Here is a 12095-nt window from a genome sequence, read left to right on the forward strand (position 1 = left end):
CACTCTGGATAAACTACCTAATTTCTCAATATCAGAAACTAGATGGTGGAAATCTGAAACTAAAAAAGAACATACTTCAGAACTGATAAAGATCTACTTCTATACAGTTACTATCTGAATTTTCTGTGTTTATGATCATAAATTACTGGATACTTCTATTGCCCTTTTTGAATACTGGATTTAACCATCTTTTTTGCATAGATGTGTGGTTAAAGCTTTCACAATCCTTTACACCAGTGTCATCACACAAACTTTGAAAATGAGACATACAAGGAGACGGTAAGACAAGTGAGCAAATCCTTGGCCACCAATTGGTAAAGGGATCTTGCAGAAGTTGCAATCCTCCTGGCTTAGGACCACAGTCTCTAACAGGATGATATTTCTCCGAGCAGGACCCATGTAGAAATAGGTGGCACAGTCTCTAAAGAATGGGTCAGCCATCTGAGACTGAGATAATAAGATATTTCTTGACCCAAAGGGAACAAGATCATTGGAATTCTCAAGTCAAGAGAGTTACGAGAGTTCAGCCAGGGAATATATTCAAGATAGCGATAGATAGCTTTCTGGGATATTAAGGGGAAAAGAAAAAACTTTGAGTTAGTACAGGAAAGTGATCCTGAGGAAAAGGATTCTTTGCTTATTAGACAAGAGATGGTACAAGGACCACATTGCCAACTTCTCCTTCTATTCCTTCTGTTATTAAATATATTCATTCATGATATGGGCATTTGTGTACATGGACAGAACTACTTGCGTTGTATTCTTACTTCTTACATTAATGGAAATCTGCCTCATAAACTAAGGGTTGCTGCTATCAAAGCAGTTCCTTTTCACTCTCCAATAAGAAGTAAAAAGAGAATTGTAAAGATAGAAGACACAGAAAAACATCATTGACAGAAAGAATGGAGAGATGAGAGGAGGATCATTTGATAAAGTTATTTGCTATTTACGTACTCTGTGTAACAATTATTCTGAAAAATAAGTCAGGAGTGCAAGTATTCAAAGAGCCATTAGTGTTATATTAGGGCATTGCTTACTCCTAATAACAAAGTGGAAGTGGCTTTGTGTTGCCCTTAAGGCATTCATTTAGTTCATTATATTTTTGCTTTAGTAATTCGTTTGTAATTATTTTCTAGTTAAAGTTAAGGTTGTTGAAAGTAAATTCATTGTCTGTGATGTGTCGCGGCATGCGATGACATCACACCCAGTTTCGCCGTGTCTTGTGGGAAAATACCGATTTGGAGAAACGGGAAGTGGGGGGGGGGGGGCATATGTGTGCAGGATCAGCACGAGAAAAGTTTTCATTCTACGCACTAAAAAACATCATAGAAGCAATGCCTTTTCACCATACATTAATGTGGAAAAGTGAACAGTAAACAGTTAATCTTACTGGGGTCCTGCTTCATTGACTACGGTTTATCTCTGTGTTTAGTTCAGAGTTCTTACACCTGAATGAGAACACTACAGGCTTTTTAAAAAGTAACACCAGCACAAGGGAAAGTTGATCGGAATGTTTTAAAGGAACAAAAGGTAGTAAAGCATAAAAGTGAAATAAATGAGTTGTGCAAAGGAGGAATAATGATGTAGTGTTCATTGGTCCATAGAATGTGCAGAGATCTCATGCTGAAGGGGAAGAGGCTTCAAGGAGGGGAAAATATTGACTGTAAGCCTCCAGGTTCCGGTACCACCCCTTGGTGGTAGTAATGTGAAGAGGGCATGTCCTGGAATGTGAGGCTGCTTAATAATGGATGCTGTTTTCTTCAGGCACCAACTCTTGATGATGGGTAGAGCTGTGCCTGTGAAGGAGCTGGCAAGCCTCCAACCCTCTGCAGCCTCATCTGATCCTGGAGGCTCAGACAAGCACTGGAGCACTGGAGGCTCTGTATCAGGCAACGATGCAGCCAGTCAGAATGTTCTTCACAATATGTAGAGAGAGTCCTTGGTGTAAGCGATAATATAAGAAATGATGGTAGAAAGAGTCCTTGGTGTAAGTGATAATATAAGAAATGATGGTGTTATTAAATATGTGCTTGACATTCTTTTTCCATAATGGTGTAAATAGTATAATATAAGTTGTATTAAAAAATCAAAATGTAAGTCATTGGGATGATTTTAGTGTATTTAGTGTGCCAGATAGTTGTAATGGAGCATTAATAGAGCATTAATGGAAATTGTGAGTGACTTGTCTCTTATGAATACGATGCTATGCTGTAAAATTATCATATTTTAGTAATATATTCAAATGCCAGAATTAAAAAATTCTAAATGTCACTCTATTACTTAAAAAGAGAGGCAGGGAGAAATCAGGAAACAATAGACTCTTTGGTTTGATTCCATTTTGCTGAATAATATTGACATAGTAGAATTGGGCTGAGCTTCATTTGTCCAATGTACTTTGAACCATACAGTCAAATGTGCCTTTTGCATCAAACCAAAACAGTAAGGATTTTGCTGGGCAGCTGAAAGTGCAGCTTTTGGTGCCAACATAGCATGCCCACAACTCTCTAACCCTGCCCGTACGTCTTTGGAATGTGGGAGGAAACCCGAGCACCCAGAGGAAACAGACTGTGCATGGTCACAGGGAGAACGTACAATCTCCTTATAGGCAGAGGTGGGAATTGAACCCCAGTCTTGCAGCTGAAGCTGTAACAGTGTTACACTAACCACTCTGCTGTCATGCTGCCCCATGCATTCATGAAAACTGAATGTTGCAAAGGGTCACAGAGAAATTACATGAATGGGTGTAGTTCAAATCAGTGGAAATATAGCAGTTTCAACTCCACATCGAAATGGACAAGTTGTTTATCTTTGTCTTTCTTAATCATAAATGTTTGGAAACTGGAAGTACAAGGAAATATGGCCGGTCATTTACAAATCACTAAAAGCCAGTGCACAAGGGCAAAAAGTCATCAGAAAGATAAATGAAGCCTTAGCCTTTATCTCAATTCAAAAATGAGAAAGCTATGCTGCAGTTTATAGAACATTTTTTTGAAAGCATTCCAGGAATATTGCAGTCAGTCTTGGGCATTGAGCCTCAGTGAAGATATATTGGATTTGAAAAAGCACAAAATAGATTGCCAGAATGTTATCACGGCCTGAAGAGTAAAATATGAGGACAGATAGTGTAGACTTGAGCATTGAGGATGTGTGCAAGGATCCAGTTCAGGAGCGTGAAATTATAAAGGGATTCAATGGAACATGTAGAGAGAAATTATTTATTCACATGGAGGAATCTACAGCAGAAAGTAAAATCATAAATGAAGCCAAGAGGTACTTTCTCATGCTAAATTCTGGAAGACTTTTAACTATAGAGCTATTTACAAGCCTTGCTTATTTACAAGATTACAAATTTACAAGGTTTGCTTTAGGGAAGGGTGTTAAAATTGGGCAAAACAGAACTAAAATGCAAATCAACCTCTGAAAACTATGCTGCTTTCATGGACAAGGTAATTTCTTTTCATTAGTTTTATTTCACCTCATGCAATCTTTGCAGTTCTGGAAGTAAGCTACAAGAAAGAAAAAGCTAAGATCCTAAAAATCTGAAGATCCTGCAGTTGTTGGAAATCTTGAGCAAAAAATGCTGGAGGGTCACAGCAGGTCAGGCAGCATCTATGGAGGGAAATAAGCAGTCGAGAGTTCAGACCAAAACCCTTCATCAGTCTGACTTGATAAGTTACACCAGCATTTTGTGTGTGTTATGAAAAATAGATGTATGAGCTTTTAGTGTTGACTTGAGCAATAGCTTGTCTGGCAATACAATTGGAGACATGACAGAGAATTCAATGTATACAGGTAAAAGGCTCAAGCAATGAATGAACAAGGACATAATGCTTAAAATTTTAATGGTTAATTGCTTGAGCATAGACCGTGAAGGCTAATTACTATCCATATACTGTAGGCATTGAAATGACTTACCTGTTGTGAAATTACAAAATTTGTAACTATCAAGTTAGGTAAGTGCCACCTGGGATCTTGTAGCACTCATCACATTGAAATACTAGCTGAGAAGTTATATTGGAAGGCAGATACAACAATAAAATGGTGCTGCATGATAATCCATGGCCATTTCATCTGGGACCATAGACACTGATTTTCAGGCAAGTACAACATGTAAATGGGACATTCAGGGTCTTTGTTATATGCAGCCACCACATCCAGCAAACAATTTGAAGAATCACAGGCAAGGTTAGTATGAGCAGAGGGCAAGAGCAATTAGGGCTCTCACAAGTGTTGGCAGAACAGTGGATCCGGGGGCAGACCTCAAGATGCAGACAAAGCACACAGTGAGATTCCAAGCTGCATTATGTCCTGTGCTCATGAGTAAATGCTCATCTGTTTCCTCATCAAAGTCACATTTCAAATTCCAGTCATTGGTGGGAAAACAGACGTGGTTGAATCTCTAGGTCACTTTATACTTGAACATGAAAGGGGAAATCATTTAAATTGAGCAGTAAAAGTTATTTTCTGGTAAACGATTTTTAATTGCAGTAAGGACTGAAATGACTGTTGAGAGCATTTGAGGACATATGTTTAACATATTCTTATGACTTTTTCACTGTTACTTGATGTTATCAAATTCCATTTGATTAGTTCAACAAGGAATGTCAAAAAATATGTTAAATATCTGTTCATCAAAATGGAAAATAATTTAAACAGCCCACATCACGAAGAGGCAAGAACTTGATAACACTTGACCATGGGCTGTTGTTTTTACCTACCTTGTATCGCCTCAATGCACTTTATAATGAATTGATCTGTAAAAACAGTATTCCAGACAAACTTCTCACTGTACCTCAGTATATGTGACAATAAAAATCCAATTCCAATAGTCATTGCCATGCAAAGACTACCTTCAAAGGATGGACGCTTAAACATCTACCCATCACCAAGTCCTCCACCACATCCTATGAGTCATCATTGTGCAGAAATTACCATGACCCCAAGGATAAGTATTCTGTGGCAAGTGAGACACTTCTTGACTCCTGAAAGCTCTTCCATTTTTCTCAGGGCACAAGTTAGGAAAGCCCTTCAGCTACCGTAATGTATTCAATTCCAATGACATTCAACCAAGTTCAATGCCATTTAAGGCAAAGCAGCCAGTTGGATTAGTACTCCATTGATCAAATAAAACATTAATTCCCTCCATCACTGATGCCCAATATTGCAGAGTGCACCATTACAAAGTGCACTTGTCTAAGCTATTCCAACGTCTCCCAGACGTGAGACCTTTAACACCAAGAAAGTGTGGCAGAGTTCCTACTGTATGGGAATGTTACCTTCCAAACTGCACAACATCATTATGGCTGGTGGTTTATCATCAGTGGACCTAAATCTTCAACCTCATCTCTCAGTGGCACCTTAGAAATATTTTCAACGTAAGGCGCCTTATGAAGCTTAAAAAGGCAACTTATTATCACCTCCTCAATTGGCTGGCATGGGAGTGTAGCTATTAGCATCACGCTTTACAGCACCAGGAACCAGAAGATCAGGGTTCAATCTCTGCTGTTGTCTGTAAGGAGTTTGTACGTTCGTCCCATGACGCATGTGTTTTCTCCGATTTCCTTTCCAATCCCAAAAGATGTACGGGTCAGGGTGAGTGAATTCTGGGCATGCAATGTTGGCATTGGAAGCATGGCAGCACTTGTGTGCTATCCCCTGCAAATTCTCGGACCGTGTAGGCCACTGATGCAAACAACATATTTCACCGTCTATTTCAACATATAGGTGACAAGTAAAGCTAATCGTTAAGATCGTTAAGGGATAGGTAATTAATGCTTGCATTGCTAATGTTGTCCAAATCTCCAACATAATGGATAAAAGCCAATCAGACTATCTTTACAATATAAATGCATTTTTCCAAGTTAAAATAATCCTAAAATATATTTTATTTATTGTTTTGCTAATGCTAATAATTGTTTTCATGTGCTGCATTTTAATAAGAAAAGATAAAAAGGCTGACTGTTTTTCTGAATTTATCAGTGGAAACATAATTTTGAAAATAAAACTAAGGTGATAATGTACAATAGATGGTTTAGCCATCAATAGGCCAGACCTGGAAGTCATCATTCCTTTCTTCTTACTTAATTCAATAATGCTAATTTCATACAACAATAATTAATAGGGCATTCATTCTTGTTTGAAGTTGGAATTAACTATAAACTACCCGCTTTTCAGTTATTGTCACGGCACCAATGTTGCTCTTTTGTACTGAGATTGCCACAGTTTTGGCTTCTTGATTTATATTCACTTACACTCTAATGATATACCAGTTCCAATGATAAATGTGAGGCTCTGTACCAAGGTGACAGAATATTACATGAGACAGTCATTTCAAGTCATCCAAATCTGGATATGTTAATTTGCTACATTTTTATAAAAGAAATAATCTGTCCTTAGCATTCAGGCTGATATTTCATTTTTCTTTTTATCTTGTCACCTAAGCTCTATTATCTCCCCCTTCCTCATCAATGCCTTTGCCAAGAAGCACGATCACAATCTCCTATTGATAAAGTAGGTTACCTCTGGGCTAGCTCATCATTGTCTATGAATAAAACTTATGAAATGTAACAGCTTTCTTTTGAAAATGCATTCAGGATCTCAATCAGGCTGACATTCAGCTGTGCACTAAAGGGTCCTGAGGGGGGAGAAGAAGTCATCTAAAAATAATGAATCTGTTCCAGCAAGCAAAGCGCTCATGCGAGTCACAGAGATCTGTTCATTGAAGCCAGCTCCCTGTTCATACTGATCATTTAGCGATAGCTGAGAGCAAATTACTTTGACAAGGCTGTTACCATTGTAAAATTGAAGAGTTTGGCTGAGAGCTCTTGGGCTGTTAATAACTGACTGAAAGCAGGCAATAAATAATTGATGGATGTTTTTTAACTTATTCACGCTTTCTGATGCTGCGGCTGATATCAAAGTCAACTCATCTCTGCAAATCTCTCTTGCCCTGTGGCCAATGCACTAATTTGTTTTGGCTGACCATGTGGTCTACTTCAGGTCACAATGCTCTCAGATTCACATATTCCAACATGGATCACATCAAGTGACGCAAATAAAATCAAACAGCATTCTATAAATAAAATGAGGACAAGAACAAGAATGGTGGAGCAAGTTGCACTCTTTATGTGTGTGTTTATTTTCCTTTCTTTTGAATAGATATATGGCTGGTGTTTCAAATGAATCTGCTCAGGGCTTCAAGGATAACATGATTTATGGTATTTTGGCTCACTCTATCACAGCATTTCATTAGATGGATAGGAAGCTGGTAGTAATGAGGTTAGGGATGAGAAAACATCCATCAAATGCTGCTACATCTTCCAGGAAAAGACAACACACTATCTCATGTGTCATGGACAGTGATCTAGGTCACAATGATATAAAATCCATGATTAAAACCAAACACTTGACATTAGATGGCAAATGTCTACTCCTTGGTTGAAAAAAAAATCATTATTTGTGCCCTTCAATTAAATCAGATGCTCAAATGCACATTACTATGCTAAATAAATGTATCCATATTTTAAAGCTTAATAACTACATAAAATATGGTCACCTTTAAACACTTAATTTAAATGCCAATCAGTAATGTGCAAACACTTGGCTACAGACAATTCAGCATCCCTAACTACAGTGCACACTTACCCTTTACAAACATACATCATATTGTCACACATTTTATCAGAATATTAGGCTGGAAACTCACATGTGTTGCTGGCAACAAAACGTCTTCCCAAAAACGTTAGAGGTTAGTTTGATCGCTAATGTTTACTTTGCTTGTATACTTATGTTTGGGTGGTCACAACTGCATTGGTCTAACCTCTTTTCCCATCCAAGAGATTACGAAATGCATCATTACATGTACTTTCATGGTCCTGAGCTTCCTGTTGCCTGCCACTTTAAATCCCTGTCCCACTCTCACTCTAACCTGGTGGCCTATAATGTACTGTTTCAATGAGACACAATACAAGTTTAAGGAGTAATACCTCATCTTCTGTCTGGGCATATCGCGGCTTTTTGAACTTAATACTGGATTCTGCAACTTCATGTAACTTGATTTCTGTTTGTATCAGTAGTCCATCTGTTGATACTGGCTCATCCTGTATTCTTTTAACCCTTTCTTTTCCCCTGAGAGTGGAGGACACGCACACCTTGACCTCTTAGCCAAATCTTCCTCCTCTATATGCTTTAGCCTATGCTGTTTGGTCGATTTTCCACACTCTCATAGCTCCCATTCATTCATTAACCAAATAACTTTGTTGAAGGCATATCCCCCCAGTCATCCAGGATTCACCCATCAGGGAAAGTTCGGCTCGCCCACCTTCCCTTCACCTTGCCAACTTACTTTAGTCTCCTTCCCAGTTCTGACAATAGATCCTCGAACTAAAATACTGCCTTTGCTTCTTTTCCACACATATGGCCTGACCTGCTGAGTATTTCAATATTGTCTATTTATATTTCAGTTTTCCAGCATCAGAAGATTTTCTTCGCGAAATTTTCACCAGCCGCTACTGAAAAGTTAGGCTATTGAGCCTGTAATTTCAAGCCCTGAATCCCTATTTGTTTACTTTTAATTTTGGAAGTTGGAATTAAATTGGTTATCTCCCACTCAAAGATAACCGGGGCGCCACGTTAGCCTAGTGTTATTACAGCTTGGAGTTCGGAGTTCCAGCACCATTCTGTATGGAGTCTCAGTAAGTCTTGTCGTGAAATGCGTTAGCTCTCTCCTGGTCCTCCGGTTTCCTCCCACAGTCCAAAGGTGCACTGGGTAGGTTAACAGGTCATTATACGTTGTCCCGTGGTTGGGTTGGGGTTAACTGGGTTTGAAGGGAGGACAGGACCCAATAGGCCAGAAGGGCCTTCCCAGCGCTGTATTGCTAAATAAATAAATGAAAACTCTATACAGTTATTGAAGACCATGGCCAGGGGCTCACAAAACATCTGCCTAATGATACAGAAGGAGGCCGTGTGCCCCATTTGGTCCACGCCAGCTCCCAGGGAGAGATCTCATTGGCCCCTTTCCTCCAGCACTGGTGTTAGGAATGCAGAGCACAATGTCTCCCAGAGGGCAGGGTGGATATATTTTCTAGCACAGGACTCAGACGAGATGTTGATGAATCAGACAAGAGAAGGAAAAGTACAGTGAAACGCTCAATGAATTGGGAAACCTGCAAAAGGTGCGGTTGGAGTGTCATGGAGCAGGCAGGAATTTAGTCAGGTGCACTGAGGTGGAAGTCTAACCTTACCATTATGGAACTGGTGGATAACCCCATCACCACCTTTGCAAGCACATCCAAACTGCATCTGAGGACCAATCTCTAGACAATAAGATCCACATTTTGCAGCAGAAGCTCAAACTTCCATTGTGCACTGGCAGGTTATAGTCATTTAGAGTCAGATCATTCTTACACGAGTTTATGCTGCTGCAGAGGACGTTGCCATTAATAATAATGCTCAAAGGAGATTTCATAGCTATCACAGTTCCTTGGACCCGTCCTCCCACTTATGCTGTAGCTTATGAAGTGACATTAGCTTCGCTCTCCTCTCTCGGGGTTACAGCTTCGATGCTTCCATCACTGGCACTTTGCATTTCCAAGATGTCCTCCATAATGTCTTCAACCATTGAATTCTATTGAAAATCAGAAGCCCTGCAGACGCCACTTGAATAACACTCCACACAAGCAGCAGGGCAAGCAGAGAGACCTGAGAGCAAAGCACTGAGGAAATGCTCAAGTGGGATTAGCTGGTCATTGCGTGCTCTTTTGTAAGGTTTGGTTAGTGCATTTTATTTATTTATTTTGTGTTGATGTCTGAATTATGCCTGAACAGATACTTTGAAAGGGATGCAACATGTAATGGTAATGTATAAGATTGTTGGTATAATGAGGCTATACTACCTAAAAGAAGGAAGGTAGCATGTTGGTGAATGAGGAATTGGGCTGCATTTACTGGGATCACAGTGAGGCGAGTGGATTATGGTCAGCAAATCAGAAAGGGGCTGTCTAGATTGCCGCATTCTTTTCTTTCTTATATTTCTCCTCTTACTCTTCCGCCACTTGTGCCCGTTACTTTTCTGTGGCTCACCTTGTGGCCGAGCCCTCATGATGTCGAGGTTGCATGCCTGCTGATGGTTCCTGATGTCCACATTGTTCAGGATTACAGGGCTCCTTCGGAACAGTCCAGACAGCAGATCATCACTTCAGTCAGCCAACATTTTATTACATTTTGTGAGGACCGGGTCTTTGCATTGTATGGCTGATATCCTCATGGATTTTGTGCAAAGAAACAGAATTTTCATTGAACTCCCTTTATGCTTAGTATCCATTTTAAGTGTTAGAAGATCCTGCTGCAAAACAAAATATTCCGGTTGCTGCCACTTTTCCTGGCATAAGCCATCTAAATTTAAAAATCCCTTTCCAGTTCAGAAAAAAGATGTTGCACCTGCAAAAGGCAATAGGTGTGCAGTCAATCATCAATGCTTGCAGTCTTTGCAAGGACAAGCTCTTAACCTGATGAAGGGTTTCGGCCTGAAACGTCGTCACTACCTCCTCCCATAGATGCTGTCTGGCTTGCTGAGTTCTGCCAGCATTTTGTGTTTTTATCTTAACCCTTCTTCTGGCCTCTGCCCAATAAGGATGAAATCTGCCCTCACGTGTTTTTGAAGGGAGAGTGCCTGTAATCCCAGAGAGTGCAAAATCAGGTGACAAAGCTGGTGGTGCTATGAAGGCTGGAAAGAGACAGGATTTCAAATTTGTTATCTATGGAAAACTTGAAGGTTGCTGTCAATGTAGTCCTTGCACAGTTCTAGTAGAGGTGGCAGATTTTAATGAAGACATTTCAAATAATGTATGTCACTGAAGCCCAGGTACAATGGGACTTAGGGCATATTGCACCCTGAGATGACATCGCCTTTGACTGAGAGCCCTTCTTCTCCTCATTTTTTCTGGTAGCACTTCCAACTTTGCTAGTCCTGCTCTACTATCATGCTATTCTAGAGTTATACATCACAGAAATTGACAGTTTGCCCAACTTGTTCACACCAACAGTAATACCAATCTACACTGCATTAGTCATGCTATATTCCAAAGGGGTTTCCCATCAGAACATGTTGGTCAATAGGGAAACTTCAAAATCAAGAAAATCATTTCAGCGCAGGACAAAACACATCCTATAGATTATGAACTTTAAAGCTCTTTAGAAATAACCAACTTAAAACTAATTTATCGTGGTTCTATCCTGATATTAGTCCCTGTTGCAATAAGTCTAAAGAAGGCGAGGCTTCCCTTATTCATATATTCATTCAGGCTCGAAGAGCCAAATAGCCTACTCCTGCACCCATTTTCTGTGTTTTCTATTTTCTATGTATTGGGCTTGTCCTAGATTGGAGAAATTCTGGAGAGATGTTTTTTTAACTTTATCTCAAATACTTAATTGCTAATTGGAACCTAACCGTCTGATTGCTCTTTTCGGAACTTCAGGAGAAGTTGACATGCATCTGGCTCTGACTAAGCATCATGCATTGTCTTTCGCCTCTCTTTTGGCCAGATGTGCAGTCCTTCTTAGGTGGAGAGATGCTGCCTCACCCACTCATGCTCAATGGCTCAGAGACATTATGTCCTGTTTAGACCTTGAAAAGATTCATTATGCACTTCTTAATTCAGACATAAAGTTCCAAAAGGTGTGGGGACCTTTTCTTGAATATTTTCATAATTCTCGTTTAGATTAAGGGTGCATCCCTCTCTTTATTTCTTTTGCATTTAAATCCCTTACTTCCAGCTTCTTACGGTTAAAATTTATATTTTTTTTATGTGTAAACATATTATAGTTCAGGTAGTAGGCAATATATCTTCTTTTTATAGATACAGCTCTGTGGTGATAAAAGTTCTGATTAACTTTTTTTATATATCATAAGGTTGGCTTGGAGTTGGGTAGTGGGAGGGCAGGGTGGTAACTAACTTTATATGATTCTACCATGGGTGTTTTTTCTTAATTGTTATGAACTGTACATTTGATATGTTTGTTTTGCACTGTATAAACCTCTTTTTTACCATTTTTTTTGTTTTGTCGCATTGTAGAAAATCATAAAAGAATTAACA

This window comes from Hypanus sabinus, chromosome 5 (genome assembly GCF_030144855.1).
Source record: "Hypanus sabinus isolate sHypSab1 chromosome 5, sHypSab1.hap1, whole genome shotgun sequence".
NCBI lineage: Eukaryota > Metazoa > Chordata > Chondrichthyes > Myliobatiformes > Dasyatidae > Hypanus > Hypanus sabinus.